The sequence below is a fragment of the Panthera leo genome, chromosome F2, assembly GCF_018350215.1.
Source record: "Panthera leo isolate Ple1 chromosome F2, P.leo_Ple1_pat1.1, whole genome shotgun sequence".
In the NCBI taxonomy this organism is placed as follows: Eukaryota; Metazoa; Chordata; class Mammalia; order Carnivora; family Felidae; genus Panthera; species Panthera leo.
Genome location: NC_056695.1, coordinates 16062477 through 16086760, shown reverse-complemented (window position 1 = coordinate 16086760; position 24284 = coordinate 16062477). Strand labels below are relative to the sequence as shown.

The 24284-nt window shown below is 37.4% G+C and overlaps 1 long non-coding RNA gene across 1 annotated transcript in view; it reads right to left on the bottom strand.

Annotated features, from left to right (window-relative positions):
* Positions 1-1028: 1028 nt before the first annotated feature.
* Positions 1029-24284, bottom strand: part of LOC122211014 — a 62953-nt gene continuing 39697 nt past the window's right edge. The window contains exons 3-4 of the long non-coding RNA XR_006198422.1: positions 1615-1740; positions 1029-1067 (exon numbers count right to left, since the gene is read on the bottom strand). This is a non-coding gene — a long non-coding RNA (uncharacterized LOC122211014). The remainder of the gene's footprint in view (positions 1068-1614; positions 1741-24284) is intronic.

Below are 24284 nucleotides of genomic sequence, written 5' to 3'. Positions count from 1 at the left end.
GGAGCCTTCTTAGCCTTTGGGAACTCAGCTTTGCTTGCATTTGCTATGTCATAGGGGCCTTTGTGGTTGAGCCTTCTATGTCTGTTTTTGTTTTTGTTGTTGTTGTTTTTGAGAGAGAGAGAGAGAGTAAGCATGTGAGCGAGGGAGAAGGGCAGAGGGAGAGAGAATCCTATGGGCTCTATCCCATGACCCTGTGATCGTGACCTGAGCCAAAATCAAGAGTCAGATGTTCAGCCAACTGAGGCACCCAGGCACCCCAAGCCTTCTATGTTTTAACAGAGAGTTTATTTCCTTCTCTATGGTTTACTGTAGCTTTTGGTTGAGGATATTTTGATGTGAATGGAGCTAAGTGAAAATTTTCAAGAGACCAAGAAAAGAGACTATAAAATTTAGAAAATTTTATATTACTGGAATTTTTGGTAGCGTTTACAACTCAGCATAATGCAAAAGAAAGCAATACACTGGAGACTTCTGTAGTGAGGTTTAACAATTCTGTAATTTGGGGGAAAATAAGAAACTCCTGATCTGGCTGACACCTTTCTGTATTTTTCTCCTCAAAAATAGTGCCTGCCAAGGTAATTGCTTAAATCTAAGTTCTTGTCTCATGGCTTTCAGTCAATACAAATATGCCTCATATACCACTCTTAATCTGTTCTACTTTGCTCCCATTTGGGGAAGAAATAATTAATACTTTTCCTTACCTTTCTCCCACCCTCAACCCCCCACCCCTTCTATAGGTCACCTTGCTTGTAATGAGAGATTCCTTGAGAGTATTGGGAAGGCTTTCAGTGAAAAAGATTGTTTTTACCAGGGCAGGCAGAAATGTAAGCTAAACTAAAGAATAAGCTTCCCCCACTTCCTTTTTCCTTGACTCTTTTCCCAACTACTTCCCCCTTCTTAAGCTGGTGCTTTAAGAATCATTTTTTTCTTTTTTCTTTTCTTTTCTTTTCTTTTCTTTTCTTTTCTTTTCTTTTCTCTCTTCTCTTCTCTTCTCTTCTCTTCTCTTCTCTTCTCTTCTCTTCTCTCTCTTCTCCTTCCTTTCCCTTCCCTTCCTTTATTTTTTCTTTCTTTTCAAAATAGAGACATAATTGACATATAACATTATATTAGTTTCAGGTGCACAACATAATTACTTGATATTTGTATATGTTGTGAAATGACACAGTCTAGTTGAGATATGTCATAGTAAATCATTGCAATTTTTTTTAATGATGACAATTTAAAAAATCTCTCTTAGTAACTTTCAAATACACAATGCAGTATTATATACTATAATCACCATGCTGTACATTACATCCCAGGACTTATTTTATCTTTGACCTCTTTTCACTCATTTTGTCCACTTCCTCTCCCCCAATATTCTGCCTCTGAAAACAACCAATCTGTGCTCTGTATCTGTGAGTTAGGCCAAAGCAACTGCGGCTTCTTCTCCTTCTTCCCCCTCCCCCCCCCCCCCCCCCCCCCCCCCCGTTTAAAGATTCCACATATAAATGAGATCATATAGTATTTGTCTTTATCTGACTTCGCTTAGCATAATGGCTTCAGGTTCCATCCACAAGAATCACTACTTCTTAAGAAGACAAAGAACTTTTTGGAACTCCCCTTCCTTCTCACCTGGTTTCTGCCTTCCACTGCTCACCCACTGTCAGGCACTGTTTGCAAGCAAGGACTTCCCATCCACACAGCTGGCAGGCTTTCTCCATCCTTGGCTGTTTTACTTGCTCGCTTTTGTACCTTGGGCTGATATGATATACTCTGCTTCATTGAATTATTGTGAGAGTCAAATGCATAATGGACACAAAACACTTAGCATACGCTTGGTACAGAATTTAAAAATTCAGTTATTATTATTATTATTCATGTTAGCTGCTAACTGTTTAATCTTGTTCTCTGGGATGTTCTTCATAGTGAAGGTGCTTTTCCTTTTAGGTAAGACTGGTTTCTTTCTAATCTTTAAATGCAACATTGACCTGAAAGTGAACAGGCTTAGCCTAAGGACTATTTGTTTCATGTCCCATGATGTTTCAAACCCTTACAAATAAGAATCAAATATTAGCAACCCTTATAGAAACACTGTAATACTGAATTATAACATGGAAAGGGGTAAAAGGGTATGTGGGGGCAATGGCAAATAGAACTTTGGAGGATCCAATGGAGGAGGGAAACAAACTTTTAAGAAAAAAAGAAAACAATAAGAAAAAGGAGTTACAGCTCCTTCTTCCCTGGCATTGACAGCACCAGGAGAGTTTCTGGTGTAGGATGGGCTAGACTGACTCTGACATCACCAGTGTGCAGTTTCCCAGGAAGTGGAAAGTTTAGGGATCATAGACCAAGTAACCAGTAGAGCAGAGATGGGGTCTGTGGGCCTAGATGAAGAGGCTTCTCTGCTGTTTTCAAGGCTTAGCAGCTTCACAGGAATCCAAGGAAAGCTGGGTACACGAGAACAAAAACAAGTTGGGGAGGGGCAGGGAGGATGGGAGACACAGAATCTGAAGCAGGCTCCAGGCTCTGAGCTGTCAGCACAGAGCCTGATGCAGGGCTCGAACCCACAAACTGTGAGATCATGACCTGAGCTGAAGTCAGTCGCTTAACTGAGTGAGCCACCCAGGCACCCCTAAGCTGCAACTTCTAACTCAGGGAATGGACCAAAATGCCAAGGTAGGTGAGTCAAATGGGTTTTATATAATTGAGGTATGTAATTGAGAAATTCATGTTTACTTGTGATCTGCTCACTGATTTGTAGCTGTATAATTTCTGTTTTTTAACTTCTTAATATAATGCAACTTTATGGTAAGGTACTTATTCTCATCAATAGTGGGGAAGATGAGATAATGATGGGAGGGGACCACCAGGGAGATGGCACATATCATTGGAAATACTTCACTAAGCTAATACTTGAAGAAGTTTGTGTCAAAATTGAACAAATGCCACATTTCATATAACACGTAAAGATTTACAAAGTACTTTTACATGTATAATCTTGTTTCTCACAACTCTGTAAGAAACAGATTTTCACTTAGAACAAAATTTAATTTAAATTTTCATGTAGTATGAAAATGTGTATAGGTATTTATATATTTGATGTATATTGGTTTTTATGCACATTGCTACTTTCACAAATGGAATCTTCATTGCAATTATTTACCTAATGGAAGTTATTTTTACTTTAGCACCAAGCACCAAATTTTAGAAAGAGATCGGAACAAAAGAATGAAGATCCAGAGTTTAATTAACTTTAGTACCAATTGCTTTTTAACTTTTATCAAGTCAGTTCTTTAACTTATGCAGTTATCTCTTCTTTTGAATGATTAGACTAGATCATTAGATGAAGGATTTTGTAAATCGACAAGAACATTTTTCTCTCTGCTTTTACAGAGTTGCAGATCTAATAAAACCTATTTATTAGGAATGGCCTTGATGCCTGTTATGTGGCTCTCAATATTTCAAACACATATTTTAGGAAGAATGGCTTAGGAAAGACTAGCTCTAGAAGAGGTAAATATAAATGTAAAATACTCCTTATATGGATAAATTTCATTATGGGACTAATTTTGAATTTGTCTCTAAGTTTATCATTTTAACTATAGCTGAAAGACTTATTTAAAAGACATGAAAGGAATTTCATAGAACTTTATAGAAGTTATTTGTAGAATAGCTTTGTGGAAGGGTGTTTTATTTGGCCACGTTTCCAAGAGAGAACACACTCAGCCTTACGTATTACTCACACACACACACATACACCTGCACTTACTGTTTCATGGTATGTTTCAAAAAGAACTGATAGTTTGGGAAAATATTTAAAAATGTTCTAGGATCATTTTTTAGGCTACTCATGTCTCTTATAGTTTTGACTCAATATTTATTTATGATCATAAATTCAGAATGTTTAGGGGAATTTGTGTGAAAATTTTGGGCAAAATAATGCACACAATAGTTTTATTTATGTCTGAAGGAGAAAAGGGGTTGCTGAAAAAGTCAGCATATTTCTACTTGGCTTCTCTGCCCTAAACAGAGCCTTGAAATCCTGGATAATACAAATAATCATACAATTTGCTTTGGATGTTTGATTACGGGGATATTGTTCCTACACTGAGAGCATGACGCTTTTAATCATGTCTTGGATTTGTAAATATAGAAACAATGTTCTTAACCTTGTGTGCTTTCATTTAGAAGTAGAGCCAATTACATAGGTTTTGTTCTAAGCCTGGAGATGACAGTATGCTAATCAGGGCTAGACAAATCTTGAATCGAAGGAGAAATATCTGGTGAAAACTAAGAAGGCCCTTATGGGCCAGGAACAAGATCTCTTCCAGTGCTCCCATCTGTTGTTACTGGGTGGGTGGCATCCCTGGGAGTTGGAGACAAGACAGAGGAAGGGAGGGTATAAGAATAGGGGAGGAGAAGATGTGAATCTGGATTAAAGCTCTGTCATATATTCACAATTCAATTCCAGGAAAAAGTGGAATTCTCCTAAGAACCATTGTCCCGATATGCTTTGTTCCACTTCAGAATTAAAATGATTTGGTTAAAATACCATAAACCAGTGGTTCTCAAAATTGCCAGTACAATTTTGGCAAAGTATGAAGACACTTTTGGTTGTCTTGAGGTGGCGTGCTATTGGCGTTCAATAGTCAGAGGCCAGGGATACTGCCAAACATCCAGTAATATGCAGGACAGTCTCCCACTATAACGAAATTACCCAGCTCAACATTTCAATAGTGCTGAAGTTAAGAAACACTTCCTTAAAATAGCGATAGGTTGTATTTTTAGTAGGTGCTTATTGGTAAGACTGGCACTCTGTTCAAAGCATTTTATCGAAGTCTCTTATCAACACATGTTATATAGAAAAATGATGGCAGTACTATCTTTTTTTCTGGTCGTGTATTACTTTCCTTTCCCCTTTCCTGTAATGAGAGGCAACATGGGAGGGGAAAATGTACCCATGGGTTTTTGAGTGACTGGCTCTGTAATGTGATAAAGAATCCTCTCATGAGTGAACGTGAAGATTAAATAAAATTATAGATGTTAGGGGCACATACTGAGCACAAATATCAGCTCTTATTTTGTTAGTAGAGGACCTTCAGAAAGTTAACCTCAGCAAGCCTCCGTTTTCAATTGAATAAATTGGAGATAGTAATAGCTTGTAGAGGTACAGTGAGGATTAATTGTAAGTGCTTAGCCAATTGTCTGACACAAATAGGCACTCAAGGCATAATAGCTACTATTCTTATTATTTATCATGACAGTTCACTTCCAAAAATACATCGAAGAGCACAAAGGTAGGTATCACTGGAGGCAGCATGGAGAATAAGAGAAAATATAAACTGAGGTAAGAGGAACCTATATTTTTGCCCTGGCAAAGCTGTGTAATTTCAAGTAGCTTGGACCCCAGTTTCCAAATTGAGCCAGTTGGTAGTTCTGGTGAGTATCAAGTGCAGTAGCTAATGTGGAGTGCCTGGCACAGAGCCTGGCATATATTGATAGTTCAGGAAGTGTTAGTTTCTTTCTTCCTGGACAAGGGACTTCATCTGTAGTTTTTGAACTACAACATTGTTTTGGCCTGGGATCCATTGGAAGCAGAGCTTGAAGTGAAAGACTATGTGTGAGATATTTTGGAACATGATTTCAGAGAGCAGGAGCAAGGAACTTGGAAAAAGGGAAAACCGATGCAAGGTGGTGCTAGTGAGTAGTCTCTGCTTGGATCCTGGTGCTCAATTCTTTGGGACATTCGAACAGCCTTAGGAGATCTTTTCTTTTCTTTTCTTTTCTTTTCTTATATCTTTTGTTGAGCATAAATTTTAATTTTCATCAAGTCCAATTTGTTATTTTTTTAAAAAAATGGTTTATGTTTTTTGTGTCCTAAGAAATCATTGCTTAATTTCAGATCAAAAAGATATTCTTTTCTGTTTTCTTCTACAAGTATTAGAGTTTTAATTTTTATGTTTAGGTTGATAATAATTCATTTTGAATTAATTTATGTGTAAATGAGAGATAGGAGTTGAGATGAATTTTTTTCTCACGTGAATACGTAGTTGAAAAAGAAAAAACCCTGATAATTTCTGCATTGATATCTGGTGCTTTTATCAAAATCAACTGCCTATATAAGTGTGGGTCTATTGGTGAATTCTCTGTCTTGTTCTGTTATGTCTTGTTCTATGTTTGTACCAATACCCCATTGTCTTGATTACTATAGCTATGTGGTAGGTATTGAAATCACGTAGTTTAAGTTATTCAACACTGTTCTTATTTTTCAAAATTGTTTTGGCTACTGTTGGTAATTTACATTTCCACCTAAATTTTAAAATTACCTTGCTAATTAAAAAAAACCCAACCCACTCAGATTTTATTTGAATTGCATTGAATCTGTAGATCAGGTAGGGGAAGATGATATTTTAATACTTTTAATTCTTCCAAATCATGAACTATTATGTCTTTCAATTTAGTTAGCTTTTATTAGATTTTTTCTCAGTGACAGTTGTTCCTAACAAAGTCATTTAAAATGATAAACTTCCCTTTAAACACTGCTTTTGTTGCATCCTACAAAGTTTGATATGTTGTGTTTCATTATTGTTCAATTAAAAGTATTTTCTGGTTTTCCTTGTCATTTTTCTTTGGACCATGCATTGTTTAGAAGTGTATTGTTTGATTTTCAATTTCTTGGGATTTTTTTCCCTGATGTCCTATTGTTATTATTTTTTTAATTAATTTTTCTTATTCTGAGAACACTAATATATTAACCTTTTGAAATTTATTGAGACTTATTTTATGGCTTAACATGTAGTCTATTTGGTGAATATTATATGTGCAGTTGAAAAGAATGTGAATTCTGAACTTGTTGGGTATTGCTAGATATTAGGTCAAGTTATTGATAGTATTCAGATCTTCCATATCCTTACTACTTTTTAAAGATCTCTTTGTCCTATCAATTACTGAGAGATAAATGATAAAATATTTAATCATGATTGTGGATTTGTGTCTTTCTCTTTTTAGTTTTGTAAATATTTGCTCTACATATTTGTAGGTGCATATACACAGGATTATAATGTCTTCCTGATGAACTGACTCTTTTTTATTATGAGATACTACTACTTGTCTCTGGACATACTGTTTTGAAGTCCACTTTGATATTAATTTAACCATTTTAAATCACTGTTTGTATTGTTACTTTCTGTTTTTTTTTTTAAACTCTCAACTGATTCGTATCTTTATCTTTAAAGTGTGTGTTTTGTCTATAGCACATAATTAGGTCTTGATTTTTAGTCATTTTGAGTCTCTTCCTCTTAACTGGAGAGTTTAGTCCATTTACATTGAATGTACTTATTGGTATGGCTTAGTTTATATCTACCATCTTACTATTTGTTTTCTATTTGTCCTATCTATTTTTGGTTCTTCTTTTCCTCCCTTCTTTTTGTTTAATCACGTATTTTTATTCAATATTATGTTTTATATTTTCCATTGGTTTTTAAGTTTATTTATTGGTGGATGCTCCAAGAATTACAATATACACCCTTAACTTACTGTAGTCTATTTAGAATGAAGAGTGAATCATTTCACATAAATGTGAGAACCTTCAATATTGTAAAACCACTTACACCTCTTTTTCTTCTTTGCTGTTTTTGCTATATATTTTACTTTACATATGTTATAAGCCCCCACATTATTATGTTATTATTTTGTTTTGAACAGTATGTTGTCCTTTAAGGGAATTAAAAAAAGGAAAAAATGTAGATCTTTATATTTACCCATATATTTACCATATGGGGTACATCTTATGTCTTCATATAGATCCAAGTTTCCATCTGCTATCATTCCCTTGAACCTGGAGATTTATTTATTTATGTATTTCTTTGTTTGTTTGCTTGCTGTTTTAGTGTTTCCAATAGTGCAGGTCTACTTTGAAAAATTTTCTCAGCTTTTATCTGCAAGTGCCTGTATCCTAATTTTGAAGGACTTTCACTAGACGTAGAATTATAGCTGACAATTTAAAAGATGTCCTTACATTGATTGCACCTGGCCTCCACTGATTTTGTTCAGAAGTCAGTATCACTATTGTTGCTGTCCCATATATGACATGTCAATTTTCTCTTATCTTTGATTTTGATATGACGAGGTGTGGTTTTCTTTGTACCTACCGTACTTAAGGTTCACTGAACTTGTTGGATCTGTAAGTTAATTTTAAAATCAAATTTACCACAACTACCCCAAAAACTTAGTGGCTTGTAACAATAACATTTATTAACTCACAGTTTCTGGAGGTTGGGAGTCTGGGCTAGAATCTTGATAGTTATCTCAATTATAGTGATAGCAGACATCTTTGTTTCATTTCCAGTTTCAAAGGGGAAAGCTTTCAACATTTCACCATTGACTATGATATTTGTTGTAGGTATGTGATGTTTTTTCAAGGTACCCCATATCATTTTAAGGAAGTTTTAAAGTCATCTTCTATTCCTAGTTTGCTGGTAGCTTTTAACATGAATAGAAATTGCATTTTATCAAAGTTCTTTCTGCATCTATTTGGATTATTATATGATTCTTTTACTTTATTTTGTTAACATGTTGAATTATGATTTATTTTGAAAAAAAATAAACCAACTTTGTATTCTTAGAATAAATCCAACTTAATCATTATGAATTATCTTGTTTTACATATCTGGATTCAGTTTTCTAGTATTTCATCAGGATTTTTTCTCTGTCATCGTGAGAGATAGTGATCTGTAATTTTTCTTTCTTATAACGTCCTTGTCAAGTTTTGTGTCAAGGTTATTCTATTCCTATAAAACAAGTTGGCAAGCTTTCCCCTTTTTTCTATTTTCTGAAAAAAAAAAAGGCAGATCTTTAATAAGCAGAAAAACTGGTATTCAGATGATGCAGGCTGGCTCCAAAATCTGTGCTTTTGATTATAATTCTATGTTTACTTTCCTCTTAATTTCTCTCTTTCTCTCTCAATATGCATATCCCAAGCCCCAGTACCCTCAGGTGTACATAAAGGGCCAGCTAATACCTGCATAGGCAGTATTTTGCATTAAAGGGGAGAAACCCTGAGATTGGGGCCCCAAACTTTTCTAATGGGCAGTAAACATGACTGGCCTTTGCTCTGGACAGGCCTTCTTTCAGTTTTCAAATGCATTATATACCTGGTAGCTTCAGGGACTGCACACATGTTGTTTTCCCTGCTAAAACTTCCTTCTTCAAACCCAAGTTATTGACAGTTCATCCCAGAACTGTTAGTCTAAGCACCATATCCTCACAGAAGCCTTCTCTGACTCCCCTGGTTTGGGGGTCATTTTCTCCATTAAGGCTCTCTTTTTTTTTTTTTTTTTTTTTGCGTACCTTTCTTCTCTGTAATATATAATCATAATTGTGAGGAAATAATCCATTGTGTAAAGTTTGTGTCTCCAGCTTGAATATAAGCTCCCTGAGGGTTGAGACTGTGTCAGTCTTATTCATGGTGAGCATGTAGTAGGCACCTAACACATGTTTATTTAATGACTTAATTCTCTAAGTTTTAAAAAAGCCTTTTGAGGGCATGCATATATTACTATAGTTTTGTGGATGGATAGAAGGTTTGACAACATAATACATATTTTTACTTTTCCAGAAAATTCCACCGAGGTCATCTCTTGATCTACTCTTTTCTTTTATTACTACAACAACCTCACCTGACCTTCATCCATGTGGATCTATTGGCTTGAGTTTCTCACAAAGTGTGTGGGCAAGTAGGGTTGGGGAGGAAGTTGGTAATGAAAGGTAGTCTGGATCATGGACAATGGATAACACTGAAAATAATAAAGAGTAGTATATTGTGTACGCTATAATAAATAATAACAATAAAGTAAATAGTTAATATTTGCTAAACACTTAATGTATGTCAGACACTGCAGTAAGCACTCCACACATCTTCATTTAATCTTCATGACATTATTATAATATAGTTCAGTTATTATCACCATTTTATAGATAAGGAACTTAGCTTGGAGAGATTAAGTTACTCTCTCAAGGTCACAGAGCCAGTGGGTGGCAAGGCTAGGACTTGAACCCATGTCATTGTGACTCCAGAATCCATGTTCTTACCTGCTGAACCATAGATTGCCTTATATAATTTCAACTGGTTGTCAAAATATGGTGAGAATACTCAGGAAAGAGATTGCAAAGTGATTTCTTTGATCTAATTTCAGCTCTACCGTGACAAGCAAATCTAGTGATAAAAAAATATTCAAATTTAGAACTGCAAGTATCTTTCTAGCTGGCTCAAAATTATTTGCCTTTGTAATGGGGTTAGTACTGTGAGTCTAATTAAACTTTTTCAGTTTTCTTAACAGTTGGTTGATCTTAAGATTTAAAAATGAAACGATTGTAATTTAGCAGCTCAAAAGATCAGTTTACCACTAAATGCACAAATATAAGCATGTATAACTTTTTCATGAGAAGACTCAGTCAAATTCTTGGGTAAAAGACATTTCTTCAACATGCTGGTGTGTAATGACTGCTTTCCAGAAATCCCAGTATCACTAAAAATTCCTACTTTGGACAAGATTAAATCCTTTATTACTCCGGCTATTGTAGAAATAGCACCAAGACAATGAAATCTTACGAAAGACATTTATTTTTTGACAGCATATATTAATATTTTTTAAATTAAAGTCATAACCCTTTGTTTAGAATGTATTTATAGAAAAGGGAGAAAAACAGACTCTGCAATTAGTTCTCTTGTATCTAGGACAAGCTTGTTATAACAGTCATGGGACACGTTTTACGGGTGCTATTTCAGCATTGACTATTTTGAAAACTAGGAGAAAAATGCTTTAAAGTCAATACTGTCCAATTTAAAAATACTAAGTTGGACCATATACCATAACATATATTTAACCATTTCAAATTTCCTATGAATCAGGTATATGCACTGACTTTCCATTTTAGAGATGGCTCAATTATCTTGGTATTCTTATGTTTTTAATAAATAATGTCTGAAAGAATTGCAATACTATTTCCCACCCCCCTTTCTCAAGAGGCCTACTGGAGACAGTGACTGCATCTTAAGTGTCCCTTGTGCTCCCCATTCTGTTTATAATCATATTGACTACCTAGAAGATACTACTCAGCATTAGTGGTTTGACAGGCTGTCTTTTAGGCCGTCAGGCCTTAATAACTCTCTTCCCCTTCCAGTTTCTCTCCTCCCTCTCTCTTTATTAAAAATTGGGATATAAATGAAGATAATATACAGTAGAAAATGGTAGACTATACAAGAGTTACAACTCGGTACTATGGGAGGTCAGAAGACACACCTGGTTTAGGGGAAATCAAGAGGACCTGCTGAATGAGGTGGCATCAAATTGTATGATTTAGACACACGGAGATCAGAGGAGGGTTTCTAGCATGTGTATGTGGTATGTTGTTTAAGTATTCGATAGGTGAGTAAAAAATACTTTATACTTTTTTTTAGAGAGAGAGGGAGGAGAGAGAGAATGGAAGGGGGCAGAGGGAGAAATTATTCATTTATTTATTTATTTATTTATTTATTTATTTATTTCAGAGAGAATCTCTGAATCTTAAGATTCAGAGAGAGAATCTTAAGCAAGCTTCATGCTCATCATGTAGCCCAACACAGGGCTCAATCTCATGACCCTGGGATCATGACCTGAGCTGAAATCAAGAGTCAGACTCTCAACTGACTGAACCACCCATGGGCCCCAAAAAATATTTTAAGAAATAAAATAAGTATATATTCAATTAAAGTGAGAAAACCACAGGTTTTCTTGAGTGACTTGAGTTCTTGGGTAGGTCTTACATGGGGACCATTTTCCATACATGGAGACTCTGGCAGATGAATTATTTGAAGAAAGACAGTATTTTCCCTTCAGCTCTTGCCCAGAGCCTCATGGTCCTGTTAAGAATGCCCTTTGGAAGCAACTGTGACTGACAAGAGATGGGGAGACAGGATGTCAATTGGCTGTCATAAACCAGTTAGATTTGTCATTATCCTCACAACACTTTTGAGAAACTTGAAGCACATACCACAATGGCAATAATGAATTATTCATCTAATTACTGTTTTAATGTCTGTCTTCATTGCAAATCTATTGAGTTTTGTGAAGGAAAAGGACCCATTTGATTGTTTACCATTCTATACTGAGCACAGTTCCTGCCATGTAGCGGGTGCTCAGTAAATAATTGTGGAGTGAATGGTTTGCCATTCATAACTGAGATTGTTGAGTGAATGAAAGCACAGGAAGTTTTTATTTATTTATTTAATTAAAATGTATATTATATAGGGGGAGTAATGGGTGATTATGTTGGGAAGATAATTTGGCATTAGATCCCTAAGATATTTGAGTATGAAAGGCTTAATACTTACAGTAGTATGGTAGGCAATAGATTATTAATTAAAAGTTCTGAGCAGGCAAATGATGAGATCAGCTTTGTTTTATGAAAATAAATCTCTTAAAATTACCTGAAGGATTAGTATACATCTACAGGAATCCTCTAGTCACAGTCACAGGCTGATGTGCCTGTGGTCACATCACCATTTCTGTAGCCCTTTGCTTATAAAATGATCTGCAGGTAATTTTCCTTGTACTCTGCCTGACTCCACCCCTTGGATTCCATGTAGTAGGAAGGAGAAAGGGTTGTGGTGGTAACATGGATGTGGAAAGGAGGAGGACAGGAATGGAGTAGGGGCTTGAATGGCAAATTGGGCATAAATATGTGTCCATTCTGACCACAAATTTAAGATTTATTTTACTGTTTTTTCAAAAGTATGCTAGTCATTTATAAACCAAACTTAAGCTTCTGGATAGCAAGATGGGCTCTAACACGTATGATTGGTTTATTGGTTGAGCTGAACTCAGTGATGTACAATCAGGAAATGACTTAATTTTTCTCTAATCATTGTCTCTAATATCTCCATTGACTCTTCCTTTTCCTGCCTTTGTCAACATCTCCACACTTCAGGAAGATCTAATAGCTTTCTGGTCAATTTCTGATATTAGACTTAATATCAGTCCAGTTTAAAACTTCAGTCTTTCGTCTAGTTCAGAGATACTCTCCTGCCTGCAACATGACCTATAACACAGGGAAAGGGGGTATGTGCTGCCTTTTCACACTTTGGGCACTTCTAATCCTCATTTTCTTTCTTCTTCTGGGATGCAGTTTAGAGAGGAAGGGTACACAGAATAAAAAGGGTCAAAGATATTCTTGCTTAGTTTATGATATTTGTAGTTCAAAATGCTGACTCTTTGGGATATATTTGTGGTTTCATTAGAGAGGGAACTCTCCTTCATTAGAGGATGCCAAGGGAACTCCCTCATGGCATCGTTCTTTGATGTGAGTAATGCGCTCTGCTGGGGAATTTCTGTAACTCCTGCCCCCAGTGATCTACCCTATAGCCACTTAATAATGTGGTCCCCTCCTCCCCCCTCAATCCTAACTGGCTTCCTACCGGCTGATGGGGTCCCATCAAGACTGATACTTGGGAAACTCATGCATATTTGTCATGACAAACAATAAATTGTGAGCAGTCTAGTCTTGCCTTACTGTTGCTTTTTTCTTTTCTCTATTTTCTTAGGCCAGTCCCTGAAATTGCTTGTCTTCAGAATTCCCCTTTCAGAGAGCTCTCCAGGAAGACACAGATGTCAGCCTCTATGTATATATACGTTCCCCAGTTCCAGGAGTAATATATCAGTTTTATCCAAGGCTTCTCTCAGCCTGCTTCACTTGAGTGTCTTCATAACATTGGGAGCTTTGAATACACACCTTAGTAATTATCCATTTGGAGAGTGAGATGCTGCTGTCCTCTCCTTGCAGGTACCCTTTTATCTGTATGTCTTGTTCTCTTGAAACATTCTTGAATTGGCTTCAGCAAAAGAAAGGAGAAACACCCTCATTACCTCTTTCATAGAAAAGAGAAAAGAAAAGTAATAGCACTTCCCACTAAACTCACAACACAGTAATACTACAAGATTCTTCCAAAGAACCCTAGTTTTTTGCTTATATAGATTAATGGGGTATTGGTCTGTGGACCAATTTTACTGTCTTTTACCAAATCCTGTGTGGATGATTTTGGCATCTTTTAAAGTGCCTGGCATTGCTTATCTTACATTGTTCTCAGCTTTGGTGCTTTAAGGGAGATTCTGAACCAAATGAAAACTATCCATTTTATTTACTAGAATATACATAGCACCTGTTCTGGAGGAGCATAGAGTTTAGGAACCACCCATCAAAAACGGTGACAACAAGCAATCTGAGTACTTAAGGAAAGAGTGACTTAATTTGTCCATCCATTCATTCATTCATTCATTTCCATAAGTTAGTTATTCTTACAAGAGCTGGGCATGATGTATGAGCAAATCTAAATAGTTACTGTCCTGAGATTACAGTCTAGTGGGAGAGGTAGACATTAAACAAATAAATACACACATTATTACAAATTATAGGGGTGCCTGGGTGTCTCATTCGATTGGGAGTTCACCTCTTGATGTTGGCTCAGGTTATGATCCCGGTGTACTGGGATCAAGCCCCTCATCTGGCTCTGTGCTGAACATGGAGCCTGCTTAGGATTCTACCCCCCTCCCCCTGCTGCCTCCCCCATTCTCTCTGTCTCTAAAATAAAATAAAATAAAATAAAATAAAATAAAATAAAACAGTAAAACAAATTTTAATTCAGGCAAAGAACAGGGTGCTATGAGAAAGAATGACATGGCACATGATGTCCTGACTAGATTTGGCTCATTCCAAGGGGCAAGCACCTAGAGACTTTATCAGAATATTCCCTGCAAGAACTATCAGATAGATGTGAGTTCTTTTTAGGAGTAAGATTGCAAGGCCAGCAATGACAAGTAGAATCACATATCTATGAAGAGTTCATTAATTCATTAAATAATAGTTTTTTTAGTGGCAAACATTTGCTAGGTACCATATAAGTGCTAAAAATATAAAATGTATAAAATTAAATTCCTACTGTGAAGATGCTTACAGTCTAGTGGGAGGTAGAACTAAATGCAAAGTCAATGTGGGGCACTAAGATGAGGATGAGCACAGAAAATCTGTGGGCCTATGACCTTCCTTGCCTTTGGAGAGCAGTGGGGAGACCTTCTGGGAGATGTAACATAAGTGGTTTCTTGAAGGTTGAGGAGGAGCTGACTAGAAAGAGCAGTGAGAAGGAGAGAAGAAGAAGATTATTCAAATAGAAAAGCAGCCTGCTTGAAGACATCGAACTAAGTGCTCCAATCAATGAGTCTCAATACACTGGAGTGCTTTGAATAGGTTATTCCTCTGCAAAGATACTGATGCCTCCCTGTGCTTGCAGCGACTTCCACTGTTTATCACAACACGTCATAATGTTAAAAAGGTGGGAAGCTCTGGTTTGGAAGCTAGAAAGTGTATGGTACACTTAGGGAATTGCACAAATGTTGAACTATATGAGGTATAAGGAAAGAGATGCTGGCCAAGTATTGGTTTTACCCATCACACTTAACTGCATACATAACAACATTGTCATCAATATAATCTTCAAGCTAGCAAGATCAAGAACTACAGGAATAGGGATATGATTGATTATTGATTGGTTGATTGATTTGAAACAGAGAAAGAGAGAGCATGTGCAAGTGGGGGAGAGGGGCAGAGGGAGAGAGAGACAGAATACCAAGCAGGCTCCATGCTCAGTGGGGAGCCTGACATGGGCTTGATCCCACAACCCTGGGATCATAACCTGAGCCGAAATCAAGAGATGGACACTCAACCAACTGAGCCACCCAGGTGCCCCGGGATAAGATTTATTACTGAAAGAGTGTTATAAGCTTTTACTATCCCAACACCATTTATGAAGGATAATTTTGATTTTGTCTCCTTTGTCCACCTCCCTGAACTTCAAGGAGAAATTGGTTGTATGTGTTTGGTTCATGGGCTCTTACAATGCAGAATCAGGAGACTACTGAGAGAGGATCAGGATTGAAGAGACCAAAGGGAAGGGGAAAGGGAACAAATGGCAAAAGCCATATTGACCCATGGCAGGGAGAGTTTTGAGGGCACAAGAGAAAACAGAAGTTGATGTGGCTGTACAGTATAAATCGAAACTTAGTAAATTTTCTTTAAGATTTGCAAGTGCAGGTTTTGGAATTCTTTTAAAAATGACCTTAAAATACTAGACTCCTTCAAATGTGAAACAGAAGAGAGAACTGGCTGTGGAAGCACCGGGATTTATTTGGGTTGCACTATACATGCATGCTTATACAGAGAAGGAGGTTTAGTGCAACATGGGAAATAATCTCTGGATTTGGAACTAGAATATAGAATTCCTGCTTTGGACATTTAGTTGTGGCATGATTTTGGATAAGCCTCTATTACTTCTTGGAGCCTTTCTACACCTCAATTTTCTTGGTGAATGGGGATATATATATATATATATACATATATATGTATATACTTCATTGTATTGCACTCATATAATATGGTACTTCATTGTATCAATGTGAGTAATAAATAAGACATGAAAGTGCTATGCAAATTATAGCTACCCAGAGTTACATGATAGTAGTAATAATAGTGATGTTCATGTTAACAAGAATACCTTTTAATTTTTAAACAGTATAGAATAATACTCTTAGTGGCTCTCCAGAAATGATAGCTGATGGTGTTAATAAGGAGGAGACAGTAAAAAGATAACTTCCCTCAAGTCCGGATGGTGATGGCTCCAATTTAGAGAAAACTAACTGCTCATCAGGAGTGACCCTAAACTTGAGAAGAATACAGGTTAAAATCATTGCTGTTTCCTTTTTAATATTCCTCTTATATGTCTGAATTCTTATTGTTCTATCTGGAAATTCTGCAATACAGTCCTTGTGTTCTCTGGTACTGGCATGCTGCAAAATCCTGTGATAAAGGGGTAGCTAATAAATTATTTGACAGGAAATACAGAAAAAAAATCTCTGTAATTCACAGTTCTGACATAATGAAAAGCTTATAATTCACTAGTGTGACCTCACAGCTGTGAATTACAAGTTTCACTTGACTCGTTCACAATTTGTCTTTGAATTTATACTATGAAAAGTGAGAACCATATTGTCAAACTGTCACTCCATATTGATATATTACTGCTGAAGATTAAGAAACATTTTGTCAAAGAGCAGGAAAATAAAAATACCCTAAAAGAAGATGGAGTTTGATACAAATTTAAGGGGGTGTATGAGGCAAAGAAAAAAATTTCTAGAAAGAAAGTAACATGCAGTGTTTGTGTCTGTCCAGGAACTTAATTTTAATCCCTTCATCTAGTAGCAGTAAACTCCTCTATAAAAATCACTATAGTGGCATCTGGGTGGCTTAGTCAGTTGAGCATTCAACTCTTGGTTTTGGCTCAGTTTGTGATCCCAGGATTGCAAGATCAAGCCCCGTGTCAGGCTCTGTGCTGAGCATGGAGCCTGCTTAAGAGTCTCTTTCTCTCTCCCCCCTCGGCACCTCCCCTGCTCTTGTATGTGCACATGCTTTCTCTCTGTCTCTCTCTCTGTGTCTCTCTCAAAACAACAACAACAGCAACAGCAAAAACAACAAAAACTCACTATATGCCAGGTACTCTCTTAGCCACTTTAGATGTAAACACTTTTAAAACTCAAGAAACCCCTTAGAAGTAGGTCTTATTTTTATTTCTACTTTCTTTTAGGCAAAAACTGAAGCACAGAGAGGTTAACCAACTTACCTAAGTTTACACAACGAGTAAGTAGCAAAGCCGGGATTCAAACACAAGTCTCATGGCTCTAGAGGCCAGACCCCCAAGCCTTGTACCGCATAGTCTTTTTGATAGTGTTGTTACCAAAGAGAGAGTTGGCTGAGCCTATGCTACTCTTTTATCCTAAACGTCAATTTTAAAATCTCTTTGATCAGATTGGTTTCTTTGTAGTAATATTTCAAAAGAGTGGAGGGCAAGAAAGAGACATCTAGTACTACATTTCACTTGTTTAGATTCAGGACAGATGAAGATTCTCTGCACTGGACACACATCTAATATCATTTTTCAACTTTTCAAGAATCTTTGAATAAAATATGCAAACTAGATTGCAATTCTGGCAGTACTTTTCTTTGTTAACTTTTAATTTTAATATAGTTTCAAACTTAAAAATTTAAAGGATAGTACTAAGAACTGTTGTATACCTTTATCCAGGTTTATGAATTGTTTAAATTTTACCTCATTTTTCTGGAATCATTTGAAACTAAGAGGTAAAGTGTCTCATCATCCCTAAGTCTTTTAGTGTGTATTTTCTGAGAGTAAGAACATTGTCTTACATAATCACAGTATACTTATCAACATTAGGAAAGTTCACATTGATACCGACATCTAATCCATAGTCCATATTCAAATTTTCCAACTTTCCCAACAACGTTCTTTATAATGACTTTTTTCTTCACTGGAGAGTTCTCTCCCCTACCTCCCTTCTATAGATGAATGTTCATAGGAGATTTATTTGTAATAGTCAAAACTGGAGGCAACCAAAACAGTAAAATTGTGGTAAATGGTTAAACTGTGGTACATTTATACCATGAACTACTGCTCAGTTATTATTATGTGAATTATAATGATTTATTATAATGAATTAGTGATACATGTGACAATAAATAAGATAGATCTCAAGGGTATTATGCTGAGTTAAAAAAAAAAGCCAATCACATACACTATAATGTGATTTATATAACATTCTTGAAATGATAAAATTAAAAATAAGGATAACAGGGGTTAGGGAGGATTTTTGGGGTGTGGGTGTGTGTGACTATAAAGGGGTAGCCATAGTGAGATCTTTGTGGTGATAGAATTGTCTCATATCTTGACTGTGTTGGTGGTTGCACAAACTTGCATGTGACAAAATGACATAAAATTACACACACATTTTACCAATGTCAATTTTCAGGTTTTGATATTATACTACAGTTATAGAAGATGTGACTAGTGTGGGAAATGGGGTAAAGGTTACATAAGATAATTCTGTATTATTTTTGCAACTTCCTATAAATCTCTATTTCAAAATGGAGAGTTAAAGATAAAAAGTTAGAAAACATTTTGTGATATAGCACGTGAATTATGTAAGAGAGTTTTTTAATATTCAGATGAATTATTCAGAGGACAAAAAGTTATGCATAACAGGCATGGTGATTATGTGTGTTTGTGTATAGTTAGTTATTTTCTTTTTTTTTATTAAATTTTTTTTTTAATGTTTGTTTTTGAGACAGAGAGAGACAGAGCATGAACGGGGGAGGGTCAGAGAGAGAGGGAGACACAGAATCTGAAACAGGCTCCAGGCTCTGAGCTGTCAGCACAAAGCCCGACACGGGGCTCAAACTCACGGACTGTGAGATCATGACCTGAGCCGAAGTCGGACGCTTAACCAACTGAGCCACCCAGGCGCCCCTAGTTAGTTATTTTCTACTATGTTGTATCTTAAAGAGTCATTAATAGCAAGTGTTACAAATAGCTGGGGATAAAAGTAATTTTAGAACAAATAAATGGACAGAACTTGTCCATTTATTTTTGTCATGATGACTCCTCTGATGTAGTAAAATCAAGTTCATTTCAGTTCAAAGAATTCCAAGAATGTGTTTCAGGTGCCTTTCTTTTGGCACATGCATTTTGGCTCTATAACAGCTTTGTAGGCAAAATAATTCAGTCCAAAATCATGCATTACATTTGGTTATTTTGTGTCTTGATTCTCTTTCAGTTTGGACTAGTTCCTCAGCCTTTCCTTGACTTACAAATCCATGTGACTTTTGAGAATTACAGTCCAAGTATTTTGTTAAATATTCTTCAACTTAGGATTGTCTATTCCTTAATGATTAGACTCAAACTATACATCTTTGGTGGAAATATCATAGAAGTAATGCTGTGCTCTTCTTATTGCATTTTATCTGGTGGCACATAATTTTGATTTATTTCATCATAGATGTTCATTTTGATCACTTGATTAAGGTGGTATCTGTCAGGCATATCTCCCCTACCTGGTTAAACTTCTTACTTATACATTTATTTGTTGTTTATTTATTTATACAGGTATGGATTCATGGATTCCTGTTATTATTGAATGACTTAAAAATGACTATCATTGTTTGTTTTGATACTCAAATTGTCTCAGATTTGACCAGCAGGAACCCCAGCTGGCACTGTTTCCCTTTGACATGTCTCTAGCACTTTTTGGGCATGTCCTTTCTGACACACAAACATGTTTCAGCTCATTCTTTAATATCCCTGTCCCAGATATGGAATCAGCCATTTCTTCAAGGAGTTCTGATTTTTTTAAATTAGAACATTGTGTTTACAAATCAAAATCGGGTACTAGGTGTGCTCATTGTTATTGGGGTGTCATTTCTAGGCCTTCTCAGTGGAATCAGCTAGGTAATACGTGTAGGTATTTACACACTCACACACACATTTGCATCCATGTGTATTTCTAGATCTATCTAAATATATTTAAAACCATGAATTCATACCAATATTTCAAATTCCAATCTAATGTCACATTTCATTCTTGTTTTCTCCCTTTTCATATTTGAAATTTTCTTCTTGGACAGTGAGAAATATGATTCCCATTGTCCTTAACATATTCACTTACTGATCAATCTGTTTCTGTAGCCAAACTCATATTACTGCTGCCACAACACCTCCTCCCTTCCAATCCCTGCTCCACCTGCCTCCCTATTATGGGCGTCCCCCAACCCCTCCATGAGCATCATACTTATTCAGCTCAGTTTCAAATTCCAGTATGAGGCTACCTTTCTCTACTACACCCACCTCATCCCACTTGGACTCCAAAATTCTATGCTTTACCACTGTCACTGTTGCCTCCCCACTCGACAGACTCTCCTCCTCACCCCTTCACCCTGCTCAGGTTCTGACAAACTGCACTAAGACTTTCTTTTGTGGGTCTAGTCTCCTCCCCCTCTTTGGGCTCAGATAATTGGCTCCGGGAAACTCCAGTATTGGACACCCTCTTTACTTGGGCTCTGATATTCCATGATGGTCACCACCACCATTTCCCAGCCCTCTATATCTTATCTATAAATGCCCCCCCCTCCCTTGAGGACTCTGATATGCTGTACTAGGCCACCCTTTCTTGTGAACCTTAACTTTTGCTTAGTGCTAACTCTGCTGCTGGGCTGCTTACTTCCCAATTTGGGCACTCTTCTCATCCCACTCAGATATTGACACCCCATTCTGGGACCCTCCTACCTAAACATCCTCCTCACCTAGCTTGGACTCAGTCACCTGGCCTCAGATGCCCTTTCCATGCTAGCTACCCCTTCCCTCTTGGGCTCTGACACCCTATGCCAGGCCACTGCTGCCTTCTCCTCCATGAATGAAGGCTTCATCAGGCCCTTCAGGCTCCACCCTATTATGTGTGCAGCCTTCACTCACAGGCACCCTCCTGCCCTCACTTGTGCTGCACCACCCCTCCGTGAGGACATTCTCCATACCCTTCTGGGACTCAGAGCTACACGCTATAGCACTGAACACTTAATGTGGGTGCCCTCCTCACCTTCTGAGGCCTGGACACCATAGCATCCTCACTGTCCCTTCCCTGCAAGGATTCCCTCCCAACCCACTCCAGCTCCCAGACCCACAGGATGCCTGGCACAATCTGTGCCAGCTTGGACAGTCTGTTCTGAATTGTCACACCTCCTTTTACCTGCATGGGGTCTGATGCTCTGCGTTAGGCCACTGCTATCTACATGCATACCCTCCTCACCTTGGTCGGACTCCAGCACCCTGTGCTGGGCCACCTTCCTCCTCATGGGTGCCATTCTCACTGGACTTGGCTCTAATACATTACCTAGTGCCACTATGGTCTGTGCCTTGCTTTCCCTCTGCTGATACATGCCTTGCTTAGCTCTAGCTATTAGCTTTTGAACTAAATTGCCTGGAAGAAAAGGAAGGGGGAAGGAGGAGGGAAAGGAGAGGGGAGGGGAAGGAAAGAAGAAGGGTAGAGAAAGGAAGAGTGGGGAAAGAAAGCCCGGAAGTGGCTTTTGACAGAGCTTACTCAGACCAAGCCACGAACCCAGGGACATCATTCATATTTTCCTTTTGTTTTCAGAGGTATTCATTCTTCGAACAATTTGAACATTTAGCCAACATTTCAGTATTCTGTGCCTTCCTCAGGGTACTGGAGAGACTTTTTCTCTGCAAACAGCTGTTCAGTATGATACCACCAGGGTCCTCCAGTATATTTATAGCTTTGGAATTCACAACTACCTATAATTTATACATGCATAGTTCTTCAAAAAATGCAAAAATTAAATCCTTCTAACTTATAGGGAGTATGGAATCCAATCAGTTTTAGCAAGCTTTCCTGTATATTAATTACCATTTATTTGAATGCTGTTTTAAAAAACCATAAATCTGTAAAAACCTACATTTTGTAACCTTGATCAAACATTATTTTTAAACTCCTGTTGCAGTTTGGGAATTTTGCAAGTCCTGGAACAAAGAATAAAATGTCATAATGAAACTAGTTTTTATGATGAAATGGTGGTTACAGTATAATTATTATAATTAATGCTAAAACCTAGCTATAATTCAACATGTTTGGCCATAGCACTTCTCCAGTGACTCACATTGTGACAGATTTACTCCCAGGTAATGTGATGAGCTGTGGCTGAATGTTCTCATTCGTGTATGTGGTGTAATGGTTTATTATAACAATATCACGGGTCTGGTGGTGAAGCTTTCCTGCCATTGTGTTTCCTCATAGGAAAGAGTCTCAAAAAAAAAAAAAAATACACTACTTTGTGTATCAACTTTTTAGTGTTTCTCCCAACCAAGGCTCCCTGAAAAGGGAGGAGCAGCTGCAAATAAGACCTATTCTTTTATGTAATAAGCTGCCAAAAGCTAGAAAGTGATGACTGACATTCTGCTTATCGCAATAGGCTGAAGAACAATTTTGCATGTTCACAATGCAAGAAATACAGCTGTGGTTCCTGTTATCGACAAAAGGCAATGCAGGCAGGATTCCATAGCTTCATTGCTTCAGTCTGTGACATTAAGGTTCAACCTCTGCACGAGACGCATAAATATCCTTTGGATTTTCTTCAGTAAGCACACACTAGAGGTTAATAATGTGGGGATGTTTGATTCCCTGCTGTTTTAAATAATTTCATGGAAAATCTAATGCAGTAGGACACTAGTTTAGAAAGGTTATTACCCTCATCAAACGATAGCACTTCTTTCCTATTATTTTCTACCAATTTCTTGCCCTTATAGCTCCTCTCTCTTCATTTACCACAAATGATTCTTCAAAACGACACTCTGTGGTTGGGTGGAGATGGGATTGGAGAAAGCTTAATCCCTAATCAGGGCCCTGTCAGTGCTGGTAGTAGTGTGCATCTTTCTTCCTTCTTCTGCTTGCTGGAGCTTAGATGCAAGACAGAGATGCACAATCATTGGAGGGGAGTCATTGGAAACCAGCTCCTACTGCCTTGCTGGGGCCATTTTACATGAGGCCATGAGATCTAGAGCCCACAGGGAGCCTCCAGGCAGTTACAGTTGGAATGGCCCACCCCAGCTATTCTCAACTAAATTGTGGTCTGATTTGCTAAATTCTTGAGTCATCATTGCCTCTGTTACAGCAGGTACTTACAACAGAACTCTAAGAATGCTCTTGGGCTCACAGTTTTAGGATTAAGGAACAATGTGGGGTTCCATGGACTGTGCCATTCCAGGCTAACTAGGTGTGAAAGAGACTGCCTGTTCAATATTCATCTTTTCTTTTCCTACCAGGAAACACTTTAGGTAGGTGGCCATGTGCACTTGTTCTGGCCAATGAGCAGAAGTTGTTTGAGTAGCACTTTTGGGAAAGATCTTTAAAATGGCAGGACAGACCCAGCTGGCAGCTTCTTTTTTAGCTTTTGTTCTCTCTTTGGGGTGACCACCTGTCTTGGTTTGCCTGGGATTGTCAGGGTTCTAGAGGCATGGGCATTTCAGTCTTAAAGCCCAGATAGTTCTAGGCACACTGGGTTAGTTGATCACCCTGCCTCCCTTTCTTCCAGCACAATATATGCATGCTGGTTGAAGTTCTAGCAGCTATGTCGTGACCATGAGGTGACAAACTCATCCTAAGGGTGACTGGCCAAAAGGATAACAGGAGTTTGATTCCATTGCAACTGCCCTAGACTTCTCAGTACATAAAGAAAAAAATCACTCCCAATTTAGTGAAACAATATTTTTTGGAGCGTAGTGGCTCTTTTTCAGCCACCGCACATTCCATTAATGTTAGCTTAGTTTAGGAGCCCTGTTACGCCCACATGGAGTGGCAGACTTTCCC